This window comes from Octopus bimaculoides, chromosome 13, assembly GCF_046866305.1.
Source record: "Octopus bimaculoides isolate indiv1 chromosome 13, ASM4686630v1, whole genome shotgun sequence".
Classification (NCBI taxonomy): Eukaryota; Metazoa; Mollusca; class Cephalopoda; order Octopoda; family Octopodidae; genus Octopus; species Octopus bimaculoides.
This window is the reverse complement of record NC_142940.1, coordinates 16814331-16837460: the sequence shown is the minus strand read 5'-3', so window position 1 is coordinate 16837460 and position 23130 is coordinate 16814331. Positions and strand designations below refer to the sequence as shown.

Here is a 23130-nt window from a genome sequence, read left to right as displayed (position 1 = left end):
TATCTCACCCTCTCATATATATATGTTCACAACTGTGACTGCATGAGCTCATTTAATCAGGAATTATAGCTAGAATCAGCATCTACAGTCATTATATCCTGAACGTGCCTATATAGTACATTCATCTTAAATTATGTGAAATTAATTCTTTTAAATTTTATTATTGCTAATCCTTCTGAGATTGATAAAATAATATGCTAGTCAAGTACAGGGATGATACAAATGGCCACCCCCAACCCTCAAAAGTGCTGGCCCTAATTATTATTAGAAATAATTATTATTCTGCTGAGGTTGATTTTTGCTTTTCATCCTTTCAGGAACAATAAAATAAGAACCAGTTGAGCACTGGTATTGATGTAATTAACAAAACCCCTCCCCAAAAGTTTCAGGCTCTGGTGCAGAGAAAGGATTATTATCATCATTATTATTATTATTATCATTATTATTGCTCTCATTGATTTCTTCAAGTTTCACTTGAAAAGGAATTTGAGAGTGGAGGTCCTCGAGTGAGTTTATTGAAAGATAGGCGAACATTTCGAAAATGTTAAGAGTGGATGATACCTCTCTAAGTGTAGACTTGTGAGTTGGAGAGAAAGAATTGGAGAGGGCAGTTGCTCCTGGGGTTTCAGGGAAATTTTGGACAGTGGGGTTCATTGATTATCCCTAGAGGCCTTCCTGTATCAGGAGGGTCACATCTCTATCATCCTCCAATACAATTTCCTGTAAGTCAGACTGTCTTGTGGTCCCAGCAGACAAAATGGAAATGGCATTGTCTTGGAGGCTGGCAAGAGAGATGTGCTAGAACAACCACTTTGACCCACAGGGCTCATACTTACAGACAGCCATCTCTGCCCCGATAGCAGTGGGCAGAGATATAGTACAGGGGCCAAGAACGCTGGAGGCCTCCACTGCCACAGGTTTGATCATAAACCTGTCAGAGAGTGACTGATATTTTAACAGTTTGATTTTCTCAGTTTGATGAGTAGTAGAGCCTAGGCTGGTAGCTAAACACACCAGTTGCCACTGGAGAGAACTAGGATGAGGTTATGAGTGACCAGTTTCACATAGGAATGGGCAAATGGAAGCTATTATCACTGAAAGGTTTGGCAGAAGAGGTGAGCATATATATATCATCTTAGTCATTTATACCACCTAGCTATCATACCTCTCACAACATTGGAGTGTCAGCTCTTTTGTTTCTTATAGAAGCGACATATTCCACTTGTCAGCAAATCCATCTGCTACCAAAATACTCTGAGAGCAGTAAAGTGAAAAGAAATTAATTAAATTAAAGAATATTGTTAGGGTAAGGTCTAGAATCCAAGAAACTGAGGTCTGTGATACAATTATTTAGTTGTTTTTTTTTTTTTGTTGTGAAAAGAAACAAAAAGTGTCAAGGAGAATTTACATACAATCTGGTGCAGGCTTAAGTGTATGGTAAGAAGTTTGCTTCCCGACCATATGGTTCCAGTTCAATCCCACTGCATGGCACCTTGGGCAAATGTCTTCTACTATAGCCTCAAGCCAAAGCCTTGTGAGTGGATTTGGAAACTGAAAGAAGCCCCTCATTTATATATGTGTGTGTGTGTGTGTGTGCATGTCTTCATGTCTGTGTTTGTCCCTACCACCACCACTTGACAACTGGTGCTGGTTTGTTAACATCCCCGTAACCTAGCAGTTTGGCTAAAGAAAATAACGGAATAAGTACTAGACTTTAAAAAAAAGACAATAAGTACTGGAATCGATTTGTTCAACTAAAAATTCCTCAAGGTGGTGCCCCAGCATGGCAGCAGTCTAATGACTGAAACAAGTAAAAGAGAAAAGGTAATTTACTATTACCTTTTGTGTGTGTGTGTGTGTGGGGGGGGGGGGCGGATTATTATTGTTGTGTAGTCCCATATTGACTCTGGTTATGCAGACCCATAATCGAGTAGACATGATCAAAAGCATTCCAGTTATAATTATCTGATCTGTGTTTTAGATCAGAGAGCTATTGCTGGAATTCCTCTGATAAAACAAAACCAAAAAAGAAAATGCTTAAAATAGCAGCATCAGTTCCAAACACTGTGAGAGATGTACACCTCTCATGGTAATTGTAGAACAACTACCGTCATGTTCCAAATGAGACCACCTTGCTTGCCACTGCTAACTAAAATGCTTGATCTACTAGTAATAGCAGCCTAATTTCTCTCAAATCATACCCTACTGTTTTAAAGAAAAAAAAAAAAGATCAGATGTTCATAATTGGATTGTTTTTAGCTTTGTCTAGTTTGACCATCGGACTGAATGCAATAATTGCCATACAAAATAAAAAAGGGCTGCAGGAAAAAGAAAAGAAAATGGACAAGCCCAGGCAGTTACAAAAAAAAAAAAAGTAGATAATACTGCCTGTTAAGACCCTTAGTCCTCAATCAACATCATAATGTACCATATGTGTGTGTGGTTGGGAAGATGGGTGGTCCATTTGTTAATTAGCTCACTATATGCCATTAGGTTTGTTCAACCAGTTCTGACCTACAGCTAAACAGTAGAAAAAACAAAAGGGCTTAAGTTATTCTGGTCATGATTTAAGGTTTAAAAAGATACAAGAATCTAACTAGATACTGTCATCCAGTTCTCTTTTGTGTCCCAAAGGGACATGATGGTTTTTATCAGACCGATGGAATTTGGGTAGAGTGGAAAAGGAGTGAATTAATGATCCATATATCCTACCAAATAACAGTTCCACCTCATCTCAAAAGCCATACAATTTTTATGAGGGAAGGGTAAGAGAGAAGAGAAGTCTAACTGGGAGGAATAAGGTGCAGGTTAGAGGAAGACAAGGTGTGGGAGTAGAAAGAAGTGGCGGGGGGGGGGGGTGAGAAAAAGAAAGAAAGATAGTGTGTGTATCTGTGTGCATGTGTACAATTGTGTCTATGTGATTAGAAGCTTGTTGGTATTTTAAAAGGAAAATTGAGGAGGATAGTGCATGTGTGAGAGGCAGACAGAGAGACAGAGAGAGACAAGTAGACAGACAGAGTTATGTAGAAAACTAAGAGGGTAAAGAAAAAGCAGACAAGAAGAAAGGAAAAAAGTGAGAGAGAGTGAGAGAGAAAGAGAGAGAAAATGAATTAAATTTATGAGAATGAGAAATATATAAATGCAAAAAAGAGAGAAATACACAGAAAGTCACCAAAGATAAGTGATAAATGTGATGATAAAGAATTAAATGAAGAGAAATCGTCTGCAAGGCATGAAATTAAAATATGAGAGTCCCTTAAACTCCCTCCCATTACTCCGTTCACTGTTCCATTAAAATTTGAACATTTTGGTGTGTTTACGTGGTTAACATCTGCCAGACATTTCTGTTATGAATATTATGCATGAATTGCAGCATAGAAGAATGGAATGGTAACAACTCTGTGAACAACTCCGGTGGCACTATCAGAGATAATAACACTGGAGATTCTTGTTCCTGTGAATGGTTCTTAAATCCTGAAAGCTAATACTAACATGCATGTTTCTTTTCCGATTTTTTCTTTCCATTACTGCAAATGGAAAGTAGAGAAGAAATATATGTGCATGCATGCATGTATGTATGTATGTATATACACACACACACACACATTCATATATATATATATATATATATATATATATATATATATATATATATATATAAGTCAGTAAATAGTGGGGTTGTGTTAACCGCACATGGAGAAATAATAGGAAAATGAAAAATAATAATAAGGCAGAATGCTAAACTGGAAGCATATTTTAATACAGATTTCTCTAACCGGTTTTCATTGCGAAACAAATTTTCAAGAAGAGGGAGAATGAAAATGTTTTTTTACAAAGAAGTACAAAATGAAGAAAATAATATATAAAAAAAATAATATATAAAAAAATAAATATACCAATACATTATATTGTCTTTGAGCTTTTGAAGTTCAATGGTAATCCATGTATATAATGGTTGGAAAAATAAGGATGCTTGAGAATTGAGAGTTGTGTTAGGTTTTAAAAAAGGGTTAAAAGTTTGTGTTAAGCAGGAAGTGTGGTGTCAAAACAGGAAGTGTGTGTAAGGGGAGACAAATGTTGTCTCCCCTTACACACACTTCCTGTTTTGACACCACACTTCCTGCTTAACACAAACTTTTAACCCTTTTTTAAAACCTAACACAACTCTCAATTCTCATGCATCCTTATTTTTCCAACCATTATATACATGGATTACCATTGAACTTCAAAAGCTCAAAGACAATATAATGTATTGGTATATTTATTTTTTTATATATTATTTTTTTTATATATTATTTTCTTCATTTTGTACTTCTTTGTAAAGAACATTTTCATTCTCCTTCTTCTTGAAAATTTGTTTTGCAATGAAAGCCGGTTAGAGAAATCTTTATTAAAATATGCTTCCAGTTTAGCATTCTGCCTTATTATTATTTTTCATTTTCCTATATATATATATGATGCCTTATTTCTAGTGAGACAGCTGCTGGAGAAATACCTAGCTAAGGATAAACCTCTGTACCTGGCTTTCGTTAACATGGAGAAAGCCTTTGACAGGGTCCCCCGATCCCTTATCTGGTGGTCAATGAGGAAACTTGGGATAGAAGAATGGTTAGTCAGAGCTGTGCGAGCCATGTACAGAGATGCTGCCAGTAAGGTGAGGGTTGGAAATGAGTACAGTAATGAATTCCGGGTAGAGGTAGGGGTCCACCAAGGTTCCGTCCTCAGCCCCCTCTTATTTATCATAGTCCTCTAGGCAATCACAGAGGAGTTCAAGACAGGTTGCCCCTGGGAGCTCCTCTATGCTGATGACCTTGCCCTAATTGCAGAGTCACTATCAGAACTAGAGGAGAAGTTTCAGGTGTGGAAGCAAGGTCTAGAATTGAAGGGCCTTAGAGTCAACCTAGCTAAAACCAAAATCCTAATAAGTAGGAAGGTAGATAAAACACAAACCCCTTCAGGTAGATGGCCCTGCTCAGTATGTAGAAAAGGAGTAGGTAGTAACTCTATAAGATGTACCCGGTGCAAGCTATGGACACATAAGAGGTGCAGCAACATCAAAGGCAGGTTAACTAGCAAGTTAGTTTTTGTTTGTGGCAGATGTTCAGGTGCAATAAAGACTGTAAACAAACAGGAAACAACTTCTATCTCATTCCAGGGTGAAAAACTAGGGGTAGTCGATAGCTTCTGCTATCTGGGCGACCAAGTTAGTAGTTGGGGTGGGTGCACTGAAAGTGTAGCTGCTAGAATAAGAATAGCCTGGGCAAAGTTTAGAGAGCTCTTACCCCTGCTGGCAACAAAGGGACTCTCACTCAGAGTAAAAGGCAGACTGTATGACGCATGTGTACGAACAGCCATGCTACATGGCAGTGAAACATGGGCTGTAACTGCTGAGGACATACGTAAGCTCGCAAGGAATGAAGCCAGTATGCTCCGTTGGATGTGTAATGTCAATGTGAATACCCGTCAGAGTGTAAGTATCTTGAGAGAAAAGCTGAACATTAGAAGCATCAGTTGTGGTGTGCAAGAGAGATGATTGCGCTGGTATGGACATGTGGTGAGAATGGATGAGGATAGCTGCGTGAAAAAGTGCCACACCCTAACAGTTGAGGGAACCCGTGGAAGAGGTAGGCCCAGGAAGACCTGGGCTGAGGTGGTGAGGCAAGACCTTCGTACATTGGACCTCACCAAGGCGATGACTACTGACCGAGACCTTTGGAAATGTGCTGTGCGTGAGAAGACCCGGCAAGCGAAGTAAGATCGTTGCCAGTGCCCCTGGACTGGCTCTTGTGCGGGTGGCACATGAGATGCACCATTTTGAGCATGGCCGTTGCCAGTACCGCCTGACTGGCTCCCGTAGGATCTTCGAGCGAGATCATTGCCAGTGCCCCTGGACTGGCTTGTGCGCGTGGCACATAAAAGACACCATTTCGAGCGTGGCCATTTTCGTGCGGGTGACACGTAAAAGCACCCACTACACTCTCTGAGTGGTTGGCGTTAGGAAGGGCATCCAGCTGTAGAAACTCTGCCAAATTAGATTGGAGACTGGTGTTGCCATCCGGTTTCACCAGTCCTCAGTCAAATCGTCCAACCCATGCTAGCATGGAAAGCGGACGTTAAACGATGATGATGATGATGATGATATATATATATCAATATAAGGATTACTACTAACTTTTTACAAATAAATATATATACATATATATACATCCACTTACATACACATAATATATATATATATATATATATATATATATATATATATATATACATATACATACACACACACATATACATATACACATATATAAACATGCACACATGTATATACACACTTATATGTGTGTGTATACTTTTATCAAAGCAATGGATCCTTACAGTAGCACAACTGTTTCTATACAGGGTCACATCAAAGATCAGAATAACTAACAGTTAAAATACCCAAAGCACTTTATATACAGGTAAAAAAACACACATATATACATACAGAAAGAAAAAAAAAAACAAAAGAAAACTAGGAACATGCTACTGAAAAAAAAAATTTAGAAGTAGAAAATAAAAGAGAAATCTATATTTCTTATAAACAATTTCAAATAGGCTGCCTCCCTGGTTTATAATATGAAAATTTAGAATACAAAGTCAAAAGAAGGAGATGAATTATTTGATTGACAGCTATGCAACATCACAGAATCAAATGGAAAATAGGAATAGTAGAGTGAAATAACAACTGAGATGTTTCTATAAAAATTCACTATCTGAATCTAAGAAAAAATATCAGTTGACTAATAAATATTATCCAAAGATATACCGAAGCAATGTTTAAGCATGTTAAACTCAATATAAAGCTACACGAATTTGGTTGCCTAATAATACATGGTTATAGGTCGAGGTTAAAAGATATTTGAGAGGATTCTTTAGCTTATAATGGGGAGAAGAAAGTGAATGTATACAGCTTAATGGTTAGGGTATTCAGTTCATGATTGTAAGCAGCATTGGATTAACCATTAAGCAAAATAAACATGTGCTTAAGGCATCAAAGGAAGGAGGGGAGCACCACAGAAATGGTAAATGGTTTACGGCACAAAAGAAATCACTTTAAATTTGCTAAAATAATATTCAGAATACCTGTATCTCTGCTAAGTATAAATGCAGATGTGTTAGCTAAAATTAATTTTGAGGATCTGATCAAATACTTTGCAATTCAGAAAAGTAGGCAGAAACTTTTCAAATATATATAAAATGGAAGTATACAAAAATAAACATTATTTTCCCTCTTACTGTTTTGTTTTGTTTTGAAAGATAGAAATTTATTCTATGGTTTGTTATTGTTTATATTTTGAATTACATAATCTTTTATGGGGGCACCAAAATCTCTCATGTGCTTAGGGCCTCGATGGGTCTTAATCTGGCCCTGATTGTAAGGTCGTGAGTTCAATTCCTGGCAAAAATTAGTTGTACTTATAATTCAAAGGGCTGACCTTGTCACATTCTGTGTCATGCCGAATCTCCCTGAGAATTACGGTACACGTGTCTGTGAAGGGTATATGTGTCTGGGAAGTGCTCAGCCATTTGTAGCTTAATTTCATGTACGAGCTTTCTGAGTGCCAGAAGAGAAGAAGAATGGAAAGAAGACTGGTAAAACAATAAAATCAACTCAGCACTAAATTGGTTTGTGAATGTATGTAGAAAATGTAGCTTAGAGAGGACAATTTAGCCTTGGTGGTGATATGGGAACTTCTCTAAGGTTGAGGGCACAACGAAATGCATTGAGTTACACTCTGTAAAATAGCTGGCAAAATGAAGGGTATCCACCCATAGAAAGTATGCCAGAAATGAAACTTAAGAGCAATCAGAACAAGAAAGCAGGGTGCAGCTGTTTAGACGCTGATGATTTAGTACAGCTGGCTGGACATTCAACCTGTTTTGATGCTGAAAGCAAACACGCATGCATGCATGCACACACAACATGCATGTTTGTGCAGAAATATACTCATACAGATAGAGAAAGTAAGAGAGAGACATTACACAGATGTGGCTGTTTAGTAATAGGCTTGCCTCCCAACCACATGATCTTGGGTTTATTCCCATTGTGTGGCACCTTGGGCAAGTGTCTTCTGCTATACCTCAGGCCAATGAAAGCCTTGTGAGTGGATTTGGTAGATGGAAACTGAAAGAGGCCTGTCGTAAATATATATATATATATATATATATATATGTATGTATGTGTCTTTGTGTTTGTCCACCACCACTGCTTAACATTTGGTGTTGTGCTTACATCTTTGTAACTTAGCAGTTCAGCAAAAGAGACTGACAGAATAAGTATCAGGCTTAAAAAAAAAAATAAGTATTGGGGTCGATTCATTTGGCTAAAAGTTCAAGGCATTGCCCCAGCATGGTCACAGTCCAGTGACAGAAACAAGTAACAGATGAGCGACAAAATGTGAAAAACATTAAAATGTCTGCTGTCAAATAAGTCAGTGTCAAATAAGTCAGTGTCAAATCAGTGGCGCCAAAATGGTGGCACCAAAATGGCTGTGTTAAAAAGGTTTCATACCCTAGAGCAATGCATGGTCCCCAACCTGTCTGGGAGGGGAGCAGTTCTGAATGAAAGCTGACTCAAACTGTGACAACCTGTCTAACCCAAGCCACAATAATGGAAAAGCAGACGTAACATTAACGATGATGATGATGATGATAATAAAGATGATGGTAGTGGTGGTGGTGGTGAAAGTGGTGGTAGTGATAATATACGCATGATTAAAACTTTACTTTGTGTTATTATTTTAGAGATATTTCAGAATATCCTAAAAAAATTTTTTAAATTCTGTAGTGAAAAAAAAAAAAACCCCACAAAAACATTATTTGCCACAAAAAGTGCTTTTTATTGCTTCTTATATTTTATCTATTTAACTTTGTTTTTGCAATGTTTAAATTCTGCATCAGTCAGATGGCCTCGTGTGTGTGTGTGTGTGTGTATTCTTTAATCTGAGCAAACTGATGCTGAAGATTATATATATTTTATTTTATAAAGCAATTTGTGAACAATACTATCAATGGTTACATATATTCAATGGGCCAGTTACTGGTTCACTGCATTTCTGGCAGCAAGTGTTACCACTTGTTTTTTTTTTTTTTTCAGGTTCTTGTCAATGTTTATACCATTTGAAATATACATTAGCAAAAAAATATACACACGCATGTGCGCACACGCCGTGTGCGTGTGTGTGTGTTTTTATATATATATATATAAAATAGATGTTGAAAATTGTTAACTTTTATTAATGAAGTTGTATCTATGGGAAAAGAACATCCATTCTACCAGATTAGTTGTTGATTCGGTGTAAAAGTGGGAAGTGTTATCTGTATTAACACACTTGTACATCACATTTTCGTGGGCACAATTTTCATCCAAAGGACAGACTATCTGTGATTTTAAGTTACATTTATATTCCTTGTGATGGGGTCTGCGTGATTGTTTAGAACACTTAATATTTGCATTATGTAATAGAGATGTAACCAACTTGTTGGCCTGTCTGCCTAGTTCATTAGTTGAAGTAATTAGCATTAGATTATTAATATCAGCATTGACCAGGCTAATGTTAGAGAGCCCTGTCGAGGGTTTTGCCATTGCAGAGTTTCTTATGTGAACTTAAGGATTAGGCAGAGAATAATGAAAAGCTATATTAGACAGTCGGCTAAGTAGAGGTAAACTGCTAATATATTCTCTAATTTTATTTCTACTACAGACTGCTATAATTGCTTCCAACGTAGGTATAGTGGAAGAAGTAAGTTTAATAGGTTTCCTATGAAAAGTTTTACAGTATTTATTCATGATGAAGTGGCAGGGGAAGAATTGCTGTCTAACAATTAATAAAAGATTTTTGGAATTTGAGTTTTAATATTATTGATGATGAGATTACATTAGCAGATCTTATACTTCCTACATTTAAAAGTTGGACATTTCCCAGGGTTAAATATCATAGTAGTAAGAGTGACCATCTGAGCATTATCCTCTCATTTTATCTTTCTTACCTGAAGATTGCAGTGGTGTGAACCTCAAATCATGAAACAAAGTTTCAGTTTCAATAACTACACACACACACACACACACACTTACTCACATCCATCTCTATTATCCATTACTCTTTCACTCCATCTCATGCACTGATTCTACCATCATACCCTTGTTCAATTCACAAACACACTCTGATTTTTCCTCTATCAGCGTCTCCTCTATTCATCTTCTTGATTATGTTGCCTCAAGCAAATGAACACGTATTGGAGTAGTAATGTCTCTTTATTCCTAGATGGTACACGGCAATGCCACTTACACTGGTGCCATGATAAAATGCATCCAGTAAAATCTAATAAGTGACTGCTGAACATGGAAAGGCATAAGGTTGAGAGGGCTCCATTTAGTCTTGTAGAGGACACAAAACCCTCTAGTGCTGTACCATGATAATATTATACACTTAGTATACTCTATGGAGTGGTTGGTGATAGTAAAGGCATCCAGCCATAGAAACCAAGCCAAAAATGAAATGTGTGACCAAGATGTGTTCCTCTCACTCATCTAGAAAAGTAGTAACTAACTTGGACCGTGATGACCTACCCAATCCATCCAACCATGGAAAGTGGGCATAAAATGATGATGATGATATATGATGGGCTTTTATCCAGTGTCCCTCTGTCAAATTTCACTCACATGGTATTGATCAACCCATGCCTATGGTAAAAGACAAGTGCTGAAATTGTCACATACTGGGATTGAATTCGGAACCATGTAATTCTGAAGTGAACTTACTTATCAAACTGCCATGCAAGCTAGTTTTTTTTTAAAAAAGGAAACATTTGTTTTTCACTCATTTTAAATCTCAATTTAATATTCCATTAGCCTTAATTGATCTACTATTGAATGAAGTGTCAATATGCTGTTGCCAGCTTATCTATACTCGTTGTAAGTCTATCTGTCTGTCCATCAGCACCAAGATGGAATTTGAAATCTGAATGCAAAGGGCTAAAAGATATTATAAGGCATCTCATCCAATAATTTAGCATTATGGTAATATATATTGATTAGATAGAGTACCATATACTAAGTTCAAATTATAATTGTCAATCTTATTCAGATAACACTTGATATCAAGTATAATTGATCATTCAGCTGATTAATTATGTGTATGTGTATCTGTAACAAAGTGTGACTAGCGTATTAAACTAAATCACCATCCAATTATTTATTGGTAAAATTAAATCTATACCTAACCATTTGACTTCCACATGAAATACCTCATGATTGCAAATTGAACTTCTTAATCATTTATTCATACCTGCCCACTTTAAGTAAGATAACACACAAACAAACAACATCCAAAACTTTATTGAGATGTACTTGCATAGCAAGTGTTTTGATCTGAGATCCCATGCTGAAACTAAAGTGGTTTGCAGTGTGGAAGACATAAACTGGCCATTCAGAAATACATGAAAACATCAACTAAGTATTTACTTGTAATATGATGTCAAAGTTTTCATCACTCAAAACTGTGATCTGTTCACTGATGCAGCACAATTTTTTTGTCAGTATAAAAGGTTGCAGTTTCGAGCAACAAAAATTTTGACACCATGTGTGGCTGTGTGGTGAGAAGCTTGCTTCTCTAACACATGGTTCTGGGTTCAGTCCTACTGCATGGCACCTTGGGCAAGTGTCTTCTAGTATAGCCTTGGGCTGACCAGAGTCTTGTAGGTGGATTTAGTAAACAGAAACTGAAAGAAGCCTGTCATATATATTTATGTGTGTGTGTTTTTGTGTTTGTGTTGGTCTTCCCGCAATGTTGGTGTGTTTACATCCCTGTAACTTAGTGGTTTGTCAAAAGAGACTGATAGAATAAGTACTAAGTTTACAAAGAATAAGTCCTGGGGGTTGATTTCTTCGACTAAAAACCATGGCTACAGTCAAATAACTGAAAAGAAAAGAATATTACAAACAAATGCTTAATGTGAAGTTGACAGTCATTGTCTGTTCCTGAATGGCTAACATATATCTTCCATGCTGAAATTACATGTAAAAATCTTACACATAAACATATATTTCTACAGAACACAAAAGTTAATAAAACATTTAACACACAACACCAGATTTAGATGGATTAAGTGGCTGGAAAATAAATCATTCTCCAAAAAGGATGCTACTCTTATTAGAGATAACATTCCAAGGAAATATGGTAGATATTCCCCACAGTTAAATATCATTGAACCAACATCCTTTCATGCCTTCTGTTGCAATCGTTTTTGTCTGATAACCTCCTAGTCAGTTTTACCTCTTTCAATGTCCATCTACTAATGTTTTGGTTGGGCCAGGGCTACAGTAGAAGATAATATGCCCAAGGTGCCATGCAGCGGGACCAAGCCCAAAACTACATGGTTACAAAGGGAGCTTCTAGCCTACACAGCAGAAAAATCTGTTGAAGAAAAATATCTTTAAAAAAAAGATACCTTAGGTAAAATAGTCCGAGATACACAACAGAATGGTTAGGCTGGATCATAAGACCAGCAGCCATTTCTTCTTTTACTCTTTCTCACTTTCTCTCTAAACTAACAAAATCCTGTTTAAACCAGCAAGGGTGCTTCTATGCAGTCACTCTGTCTGATAGAAATAGCAGCTGGATCTCCCTCAACTCACTGTTGCTGTTTTTTAAAAAAAAAGTATATATTGGACAATATAGTCATTGTTACACAAAATGAAAGGATGGTCACAGTTGGAAAGCCTTTTCCCATTGGTTTCTTTGATTTGGGTATACTATAACACCAACAACTCCTAACGCAAAATTTTTCTTTTATCTTTTGTTCCAGCTACTATACTCCGGCCATGCTGGAGCACTGCCTTCAAAGGTTCAGTCTAACAAAGTGACCTCGGTACTTATTTTTTTTTCTAAGCCTGGTACTTACTATATCAGTCTCTTTTGCCAAACTGCTAAGTTATGAGGACATAAACAAACCAACACCAGCTGTCAAGCAGTGGTAGAGAACACACACACACATGCACAAACAAACACACACATGTCAGGCTTCTTTCAGTTTCCATCTACCAAATCTATTAACAAAACTTTGGTCAGCTTGGGACTATATTAGAACACTTACCCAAGGTGCTGTGCTGTGGGACTGAACCTAAGATCACATGGTTGGGAAGCAAGCTTCTTCTTAACCACGTAGCCAAAATAATTGAGAATACTACCTTTGTAATACAGTGAGATGAAAAACTTTGATCAATTAAGACTGTCCATGCCTTTAGCAGCTCAAAACTCCTTGTAAGAAGTGTTCAAAATCTAATCTATAAGCAGCAAGCAAGGAAGGTAACTCAAATAAGATCAGTTGATCAAAACTTTTTGGCTGATATAGACAATACAGATTAAAGTGGATCTGGTTTTTAGAAGACAGAAGACAGTTTAGACTACTAGAGCCTGGCTGGAAGCAGAATTCAATAATGATTTGTAGAATGGTAAAAGAAATGGAGTCAGTATTTCTGACTCTAGACCTTTGGGAAAAAGGTTAACACCCATTGCAAAACAACTGTGTGCATGCACATATGTATGTGTGTGAGCGTGTGTGTATATACACACACATATTATACACAGTGGTGTAGAGACTAAACATGATTCTATTATATTTCTTTCTCCCATGTCTCTCATCTTCTCCATTCCTGCTGTCTCCTTCATATAGTTATTAATCCAAATGTGGTCTGCAATGTTAGAAGTAAGGGAGGATGATACTCCAATGATCTTGTGTGCGTGTGTGTGTGTGTGTGTGTGTGCATGCGTGCGTGTGTGTGCACGTGTGTGTATGAACACACACACACACACACACACACATATATATGTATATATATATATATATATATATATATATATATATATATATATATATATATATATATATAGAGAGAGAGAGAGAGAGAGAGAGAGAGAGAGAGAGAGAGAGAGAGAGAGAGAAGAGAGAGAGTACTTATAATACTAACAAATACTAACACACACATTTACATATACAATTTCATATTTACACATATTCATAACATATACACACAAATACATATTGGAATGGTTATGCATTAATTTCGATTCACAACAAATGGTTTTGGATTCAATTTCCACAGCTTACATCATCATCATCATTTACTGTCCATTTTCATTGCTAGTATGGGTTGAACAGCTTGACAGGATCCAAGAGGTCTAAGGACTACATCAAGCTCCATTGTCTGCTTAGGCGTGGTTTCTATGACTAGATGACCTTTCTAATTCCAGCTACTTTTCATATGCTGGGTGCATTTTTCATGACACCATCATGATTGAGGTTGCCATACAGCTCACAAGACTGAGAACCTCTCTGTGGAGTAACAGTAGAGAGGGAAGTAGCTTTGTGTTAGAATATGAGCTGCTAAGGTAACAGAACATGTTTCCTGCTACATGAGGAGATATGTGGCAACTCGTGTTATAAAAGGATGACTGGGAACCGAAGTGAAACTGGAGAGAGAGATAAAATAGTGGTTATAAAGTGTGAGGGTAGATCCTCCGGGTATATAGTGAATAGAAGTGAGTGAGTGAGGACAGAAGAAAAGAGATTCTAAGGGTGTATAGGGAGAGTGAGGGCTGGTTAGAGATGAGAAATGGTTGACAAGTGAATATAATGATTGAAGAACAGAAGTTGAGGCGTGGTCTATGATAAATACATTGGAGGGAAGGTAGAGAAGAGTAAGTGATGACCATAAAGGCTGAGAGATGGTTGTAGTGGATGGTGGACAAGAGTAGGGGAGATGATTAATGATACATATCAGTTGGGGCAAGTAGGGGATGCTGCAAAGTACAGAATGGTAATAATGCAGTAGACAGAGGAATGATGTGAGAACAGACGAATGGTGACAAGTGGGTGAGTAGATTGCAAGAATGTGAGGGCAGAAGCAGATGTGATATGAGAGAGGTTTGACTACTATTTCAAGCAACCACATAAAGGCTTCCTCCAGTGCTCATTTGATGAAGGGAAGGTGAAAGTGATGAGTAAGATCTAAGTGAATGGTTCCACTCTCAAACCGTGCTTGTAAGCTGCAGAACACAGCTAGGAGAGGGCACTTGCCACTTCTAGTCTTGGTAGTTCTGGATCCACAGGATTCCTTGAACGATTCTAGATAGCTGTGCTCTTGTTGGGAAAACTTATTTAATTTCCCTTGTATACTGTTGTTTTACATGCCTGTTTTCTCCTATGTGATTTTATGTAAGCAACCCCTCCACTATGTCTTTTTTTTTTAATTTTTAATTCTGTCCTTGTAATATCTCCTTGTCCATCGCTGTAATGGTATATAAAGAAACAATTATTACCATCCTTATTATTATTCATATTCATGAGTAAATTGAAAAATTTCATTACTGATGATAAAAATGGTAAAAGTAAAACAAAGTGAGACACGGAGAGAGAAAGAGAGAGAGAGAGGCGGTGGGGAGAATTATACAAAAACAAAAAATACACACAGTCATTAATTAAACAGAAAAGTAAATATTGATTTAATGCTTCCAAAATGTTTTCAATTGTTTTCCCTATAGTGTATTATACAAAATTAATAATGTTGTTGCATTGGCAAACACATGTAGCGAGATTAAAGCACACAGTAGCTAGCTCAGCATATACATACATATATATATTTATACATGCACACAAACAACATATGCACATATACAAATCAATCATTAGTGTCATTTTGACATCCACTTTGCCATACATAAATACACACACACACACATCCTTCCTTGAGCCTTGAACTCCTCCAAGTAAAACCATAAGAGACATTGTCGTGACAAACAGCATACTGTAGGCATCTAAATCTAGTGGAGTTCCTTTCCCAATCAAAACGCAACAAATTTGTTCCCATGTTAAAGAGAGAGACAGAGAGACAGTGGGGGTAAAAAGGAGTCAACGTTACTGCTGGTCTGGTGCTTCACTGATTTTGAAGAGCTGAAGGGCAAATTTGAACCCTGAGCACAGAAGGCCAGAATGAATAGGTGTTATATCCAAAACTCTAACGAATGCCAAATCATCTACTTATCTACCTATTTAATAGTGTGTCTATCTATCTATCTATCTATCTATCTATCTATCTATCTAGTTATACACACACACATACATACAGATGCAGGCATGGGTACATAAGAAATTTGCTTCCTAACCACATGGTTCCGGGTTCAGTCCCACTATGTGGTACCTTGATCAAGTGTCTTCTACTATATCCTCAGGCCAACCAAAGTCTTTTGAGTGGATTCAGTAGATGAAACAAGTCCATCATATATATATGTATGTGTGTGTGTGTGTGTATTTGTTTGTTTGTTCCCCACCACTGCAATTAAGTAGTGTGGCAAAAAAGACTAATAGAATAAATACCAAGCTTAAAATAAAACAAAAAACAAGTTCTGAGGTCAATTCATTTGCCTAAAAGTTCTTCAAGGCAGTGACCCAGCATGGCCGCAGTCCAGTGACTGAAACAAGTAAAAGATAAAAGATCTATGTATGTACGTTCACACACACACACACACACACACACACACACACACATATATCATGATTTAATGTCTGCTTTCCATGCTAGTATGGATTGGACTTATATATAAGGAGTAGCTGTGTGGTAAGTAGCTTGTGAACCACATGGTTCCAGGTTCAGTCCCACTGTGTGGCACATTGGACAAGTGTCTTCTACTATAGCCTCAGGCTGACAAAATCCTTGTGAGTGAATTTGGTAGACGGAAACTGAAAGAAGCCTATCATATATATATATATATATATATATATATATATATATATATATATATACAACATATGTGTGTGTGTATATGTTTGTGTGCCTGTGTTTGTCCCCCCACAACATCGCTTGACAACCGGTGCTGATGTGTTTACATCCCCGTAACTTAGCGGTTTGGCAAAAGAAACCAATAGAATAAGAACTAGGCTTACAAAGAATGTCCTGGGATCGATTTGCTTGACTAAAGGCAGTGCTCCAGCATGGCCGCAGTCAAATGACAAACAAGTAAAAGAATAAATGAGAAAAAGAATATATACACACACACACACACACACACACACACACACACACACACACACACACACACACACACACACACACACACTGTGATCTAAAACTTTAATTGCATGACAACAAAACTCCAAGTCTATTCCTGGGAGGACTCATATCATTTTGTTGAATCCACAGTTGGATATGTCACAGAGTACATACAGAAAACAGAACAGGAGACATTAAATATAAACCGTCTCACATGTTTTTTCTTCCTCTGTGTGTGTGTGTGTGTGTGTGTGTGTGTGTGTGTATGTGTGTGTATGTCAATTCTTTAGCAGAGTCCAATCTGCTGCAAACATTTGGGCCACGTTTCCAATCTGAAAATAATTTCCCTCCCACTTCTTTTGCCAAAGTCTCTGAGGTCCTTTAAAAGGTCATGGGTGGAGTTCTTCATCTAACAAAACCATTAAAGAAAATGCACACACACACACACACACACACAAACACACACAATCTAATATATGTGTCTATGTGTGCATATCCATGTATGTTTGTGCATACAGCATATATATATTAAATTGTAGTGTTGTGCCTGTACACTTAAAGAAGCATAAGCCTGTGTTCATGTGTGTGTGAATATTTGTGTATATATACACACACACACACATATATATATCTATGTATGTACATACATATATATATGAGAGTGAAACTATATATATTCAAGCATTAAACATGTATACCCCATTCAAATGCACATGAACAAGTACACTATCCAACCATACACATATTCACACATATACATACATATATACACACACACACACACACACACACACACACACAGATGCATGTAAGTGGTATATGTATATTCAAAAACTGCTTCACATGTGTACATATATAAATTCATATACTATGTGTGTGTGTGTGTGTGTGTGTGTGTATACATATGCACATGGATTGAATAAAAGATTTTGTAAAAATATTTTTCTCTTCTAACTTTTCCCAATGCATTGTAATTTATAATGTTGTTTCACAATAACTTGTGTTATTGGTTAAACTAAAATGTCATTTCTGACTTTGGTTGTTGACGCAGACGTCTTGCATATATACTGCCATAGGGTCAAATAATTAATACAGTAGTATATTACAGTCATATAGTATCATCTACATCATGTTAATGCCCACTTGTTCATGCTTGCTTAGGTCAAGCAGAATTCACTGAGACAGATTTTCTACGGCTGGATGCCTTTTCTCTTACCAACTTTTACCTGTTTCTAAGCAAGTTAATATTTTGTCATAGCTGCACAAATCTTTGTGCCAGGTTAGAAATGAAGGACACTCCTTGTATGATGGTAGTGCGTATTTACAAGTATTGTATGATATCAAGACCAGGAAACACACACACACACATACACTGGCACTCTGTCGGTTATGGTGACAAGAGTTCCAGTTAATCCGATTAACAGAACAGCCTGCTTATAAATTTAACGAGCACTCCATAGACACGCATACCCTTCATGTAGATCTGATGGAGATTCAGCGTGACACAGAATGTGACATAGCTGGCTCTTTGAAATATAGATGCAACTCATTTTTTCCATCTGAGTGAAGTGGAGCAAAATGAAATAGAGTGTCTTGCTTAAGGACACAATGTGTCACCAGTATCAAGGTCACAACCTTACGACCTTGAGCTGAATACCTTAATCACTTGACCATGCACCTTCATACACATACACACACGAGTCTAGAACATTAACCACCCCCCTCATGGACAATGACCCTCCAAGAACAATAACACTCTGAGGACAACAGATGATGATTTAAAACTTCTTAATATATGCTGTCATGGATTAGATGACAGGAGCAAGTCAGAAGACTACATCAAGCACACTGTCAGCTTTGGCATGGTTTCTATGGTTTGATGCCCTTCCTAACACCAACCACTTTACAGAGTGCACTTGGTACTTTGCATGTACCACCACCAGCAGTGAGGTCACCAAACAGAATACTGGGGGAGAATTCCAATAAAAATAACAATTCAGGGCAAACACAACACACCTGATGTTGTGTGGGACAGGAAACAGAAGTCATGCACTGTTGTAGAGATCGGTTGCTGCCCAGCAGAAGCAGTGGAAAAAGAGAACATCATGATGAACTACAGTGGAACTTACAGTTTTTGTATAGATTATCATTGGTTCCTATTATCACAGTGCAAAGGGCTATATAACAACAAATTTGCATAAAAGCCTGAAAAGCAAGCAAATTGATTCCCATCCTTCAAATAAAATTGATTAGTGGTACAGTGAACATTAGTAAAACATTCCAAAGATTTTTCCCTTTGAGGTTTCTAGAATAAACATATGTACCAATCACATATGTAGATATGGCATATGCATACAGGTACATCGAGAATAATCACTATACACACACTACAAATGCTCACACACACACACATGCACTCACACGAACATGCACTAAAGAGACATACATGCACCCATTACATAAATACAGGTACATACAAATATACATCAACAAGTATGCACACACTGTCTCACTCATATACTCATAAACACCTGGAATTATCTTGATTATGAAAAAAAAAATATGTCTTGTCATTTTATTAGTGACTGGCTTGAATTCTGTGAAGAACATAAATACAGACTCTCTCTCACACACACACACACACACACACACACACAGTGTTCACTATCCAAAATATTCTTTCATCTTTATACCTGTTACTCTTTAAGTGACCAGTTACATATGAACATATATGAATCAAAGTATAGCTGAAGTTGGAGACTGAATGTAAGTCCATAATTTATATGCTGCAGGTAATTACCATGTCTGGGAGAATAAAAATCTGCAAGAACTTCATAAAATTTAAGGGATGAATGGTTGTGTGTAAGGTGTAATGAAAAGAACACGATACCATTGATATTTTTTTGTTTTCTTTACTGCTTTGTCACTAAGCAGGTTATTCATCAAAATAAACTCTAATTCCAATCAGGAAGAGAAGACATGTACATACATACGTAAATATATACATATATATGGTTCAAAATTGTACAAAAAGCAAAAACAAGACAGACAGGTGAGAGAACAACAACAAGATACATTAGTTTGAAGCTTAGGGAAAATGAAAAAGTCTGACATTTTTTAACTAACACTCTTCTACAGAAGGGAATAGTACTACTACTACTAATACTACTACAAGCTACTACATCATCATCATCAACTACATTTAACATCCATTTTCTATGCTGGCATGGATTGGATAGCTTGACAAGAACTGGCAAGGTCACGGGTCGCACTAGGTTCCATAGTCTGTTTTGACTTGGTTTCTACAGCTGGATGTTCTTCCTAACACCAACCACTCAAGAGTTTACGGGGTGCTTTTTACGTGGCACCATCACCAGTGCTTTTTACTTGGCACCAGCACCATACATACATACATGTGTGTGTGTGTGTGTGTGTGTGTGTGTGTGTGTGTGTGTGTGTGTGTGTGTGTGTGTGTATGTGTGTGTGTGTGTGTGCGCATGTGACATGTTCACCTGAATCCCTAGCCTACTTCTTTCCCTTTCCAAAGCATAAAAGACACTGTGCACAAGCTTTTATGTTCATTTTATTTATTTATTTATCTCTGCTCACATTTTGTCCATCCCTTTTGGAATTTTTATCTACTGCTGTGAAATCTCATGTTGTCCAAATAGCTGTCTCTTATTCCCTTAGCTCCATTTGTACTATTTTACCTATATTATTATTATTAGTTAGTTTGTTGTCCGTATGCCAGAAAAAAAATCATAGTCTAAAAGAGAACTAGAGCAGTTATATTTTTATATTGTCAAACAGTATATCAGTGGCTATGGCATGTTACTGGTCAGAATATTAAAAATGATTTCATGCCACTTACAAGGCTTGGGTTACTCTTGGGATATAGTAGAAGACACTTACCCAAGGTGTCATGCAGTGGGACTGAACCTGAAACCATGTGGTTAGGAAGTAAGCTTCTGAAGCACACAATACCTGTGCCTATATATATCTGATCATCACCACCATTCTTTAATATTTGTTTTCCATGACAGCATGGATGGATGACTGTGTGTGTGTGTGTGTAGTTGTAAATGAGCATTATCATCACACAAGTAAATTCAATGTTGTTTGTTTGCAATGCTTCATGAAGTCAAGCCTGGCCACTGAGCTGTTTGGGTTTAAAGGACTAGGGAAAATAATACTTGAAAACATACAAGGGTTGGCAACAGGAAGGGCATCCAACAGCAGAAAATCTGCCTCAACAAACTTCGTCTGACCCATGCCAGCATGGAAAAGTGTACATTAAAACAATAATGATAATGTGTGTGTGTGTGTGTGTGTGTGTGTGTGTGTGTGTGTGTGCATTGCACATCAATATACAAAAACTGAAAACATTAAAGAACAATGTTAAAGAGTTTAGCGACTTACCAACAGTATTTGATAAATAACCAGAGCTGTCCATCTGAAATACAGAATAAATCAAAAGGTGAATAAAACTGGAAGAAGTGGTGGTGGTGATGATGGTGGTAATGGTGTTGTTGTTGGCAGTGATGTTGGTGGTGGTGGTAGAGGTGGTGATGGTAAATGTAGGGCTTGGTGATCACAAGAGTAATGATGTATGAAATAATGATCAGTTTGATATGGATGGTGACATCAATAATCATAATGCAGTGTCTACTGTAGCTGTCACTGCTGCAGTTGTCGTTAAGCCCCAGGTCACTTTGATTCAGCAGAGCTATAATCAAATGTATTCTAGAGACAATCTTTTATTGCTTTTTGTTTCAGACGTAGAGCTTTTAAGACTACATTTTATCCAATGTGTCTTTTGTTTTTAAGAGGGTACAATATGGTTTGAAGGAGATTTGGCTACTATTTCTAGCAGTCTCCTCCTCATTGGCTAGTGATAAAAACAGAAATAGGAGTAATAGTGATGGTGGAGAGGGAGGCAGCAGTAGTAGTAAGTAATGATAGTGAAGTCTGTGGATGATAATGATGACAGTGGTGAAAGTAGGTAGTTAATGGTGAATGATAGACACAGCAATAATGATGAATAGAAGATAAAGAAAGCATTGGTTGAAAGTAAGTGATGATGATATAATAATAATAATAATAACAACCCTTTCTACTATAGGCACAGGGCCTGAAATTTGGGTAGCGGTAAGTCACTTACATTGACTTACACAACTAGTACTTATTTTATCAACCCCAAAAGGAGGCAAGGTAAGGTCGACCCCGGTGGAATTTGAACTCAGAACATGAAGACGAATGAAATGATAATAATAATAATAATAATAATAATAATAACAATAATAGTAATCATAACAATAATAGTAATCATAACAATAATAGTAATAATAACAATAATAATAATAATGGTTCAAATTTTGGCACAAGGGCAGCAAGTTTGTGGGAGGGGGTAAGTCATTGACCCCAGTGATCAACTGGTCCTTATTTCATCAACCCTGAAAGGACGAAAGGCAAATTTAACCTCAGTGAGATTTGAGCTCAGACTGTAAAGATGGGCAAAATGCTGCTGCCTAGCACCTTTCTGCCAGATTGCTGCCTTTTCAATATAATAATAATAATGGTTTCAAATTTTGCCACAAGGGCAGCAATTTTGGGGGAGAGGATGAGTAGATTACACCGATCCCAGTGTTCAACTGGTACTTATTTTATCGACCCTGAAACGATGAAAAAAGTAAAGTCAACCTTGGTGGAATTTGAATTCAGAATATAAAGCTGGAAAAAATGCTGTTAAGCATGTAATGATTCTGCAATAATAATAATAATAATAATAATAATAATAATAATAATTATTATTATTATTCACGTCACTGCCTGGAATCGGACTCGGAATCTTGGGGTTAGTAGCCCACGCTCTTAACCACTATGCCATATGCCCATGGCATAATAATAATAATAATAATAATATCAAAAAATACCTTAGGAATGAGAACCCAGGTTCAAAATTTCTCCAAGATACCTGAAGAAGGCTGGAGGGTATATCAGCTGAAACGTGTTAACAACAAACAAGATGAGGACAAATATCCGTC

The 23130-nt window shown here is 37.1% G+C and overlaps 1 protein-coding gene across 2 annotated transcripts in view; it reads right to left on the bottom strand.

Annotated features, from left to right (window-relative positions):
- Positions 1-23130, bottom strand: part of LOC106881088 (uncharacterized) — a 925009-nt gene that overhangs the window by 640059 nt on the left and 261820 nt on the right. For both annotated transcript variants that reach the window (XM_089361538.1, XM_089361539.1), the window contains one exon: positions 21506-21539. The gene's annotated coding sequence lies outside the window, so the exon portion shown is untranslated. The remainder of the gene's footprint in view (positions 1-21505; positions 21540-23130) is intronic.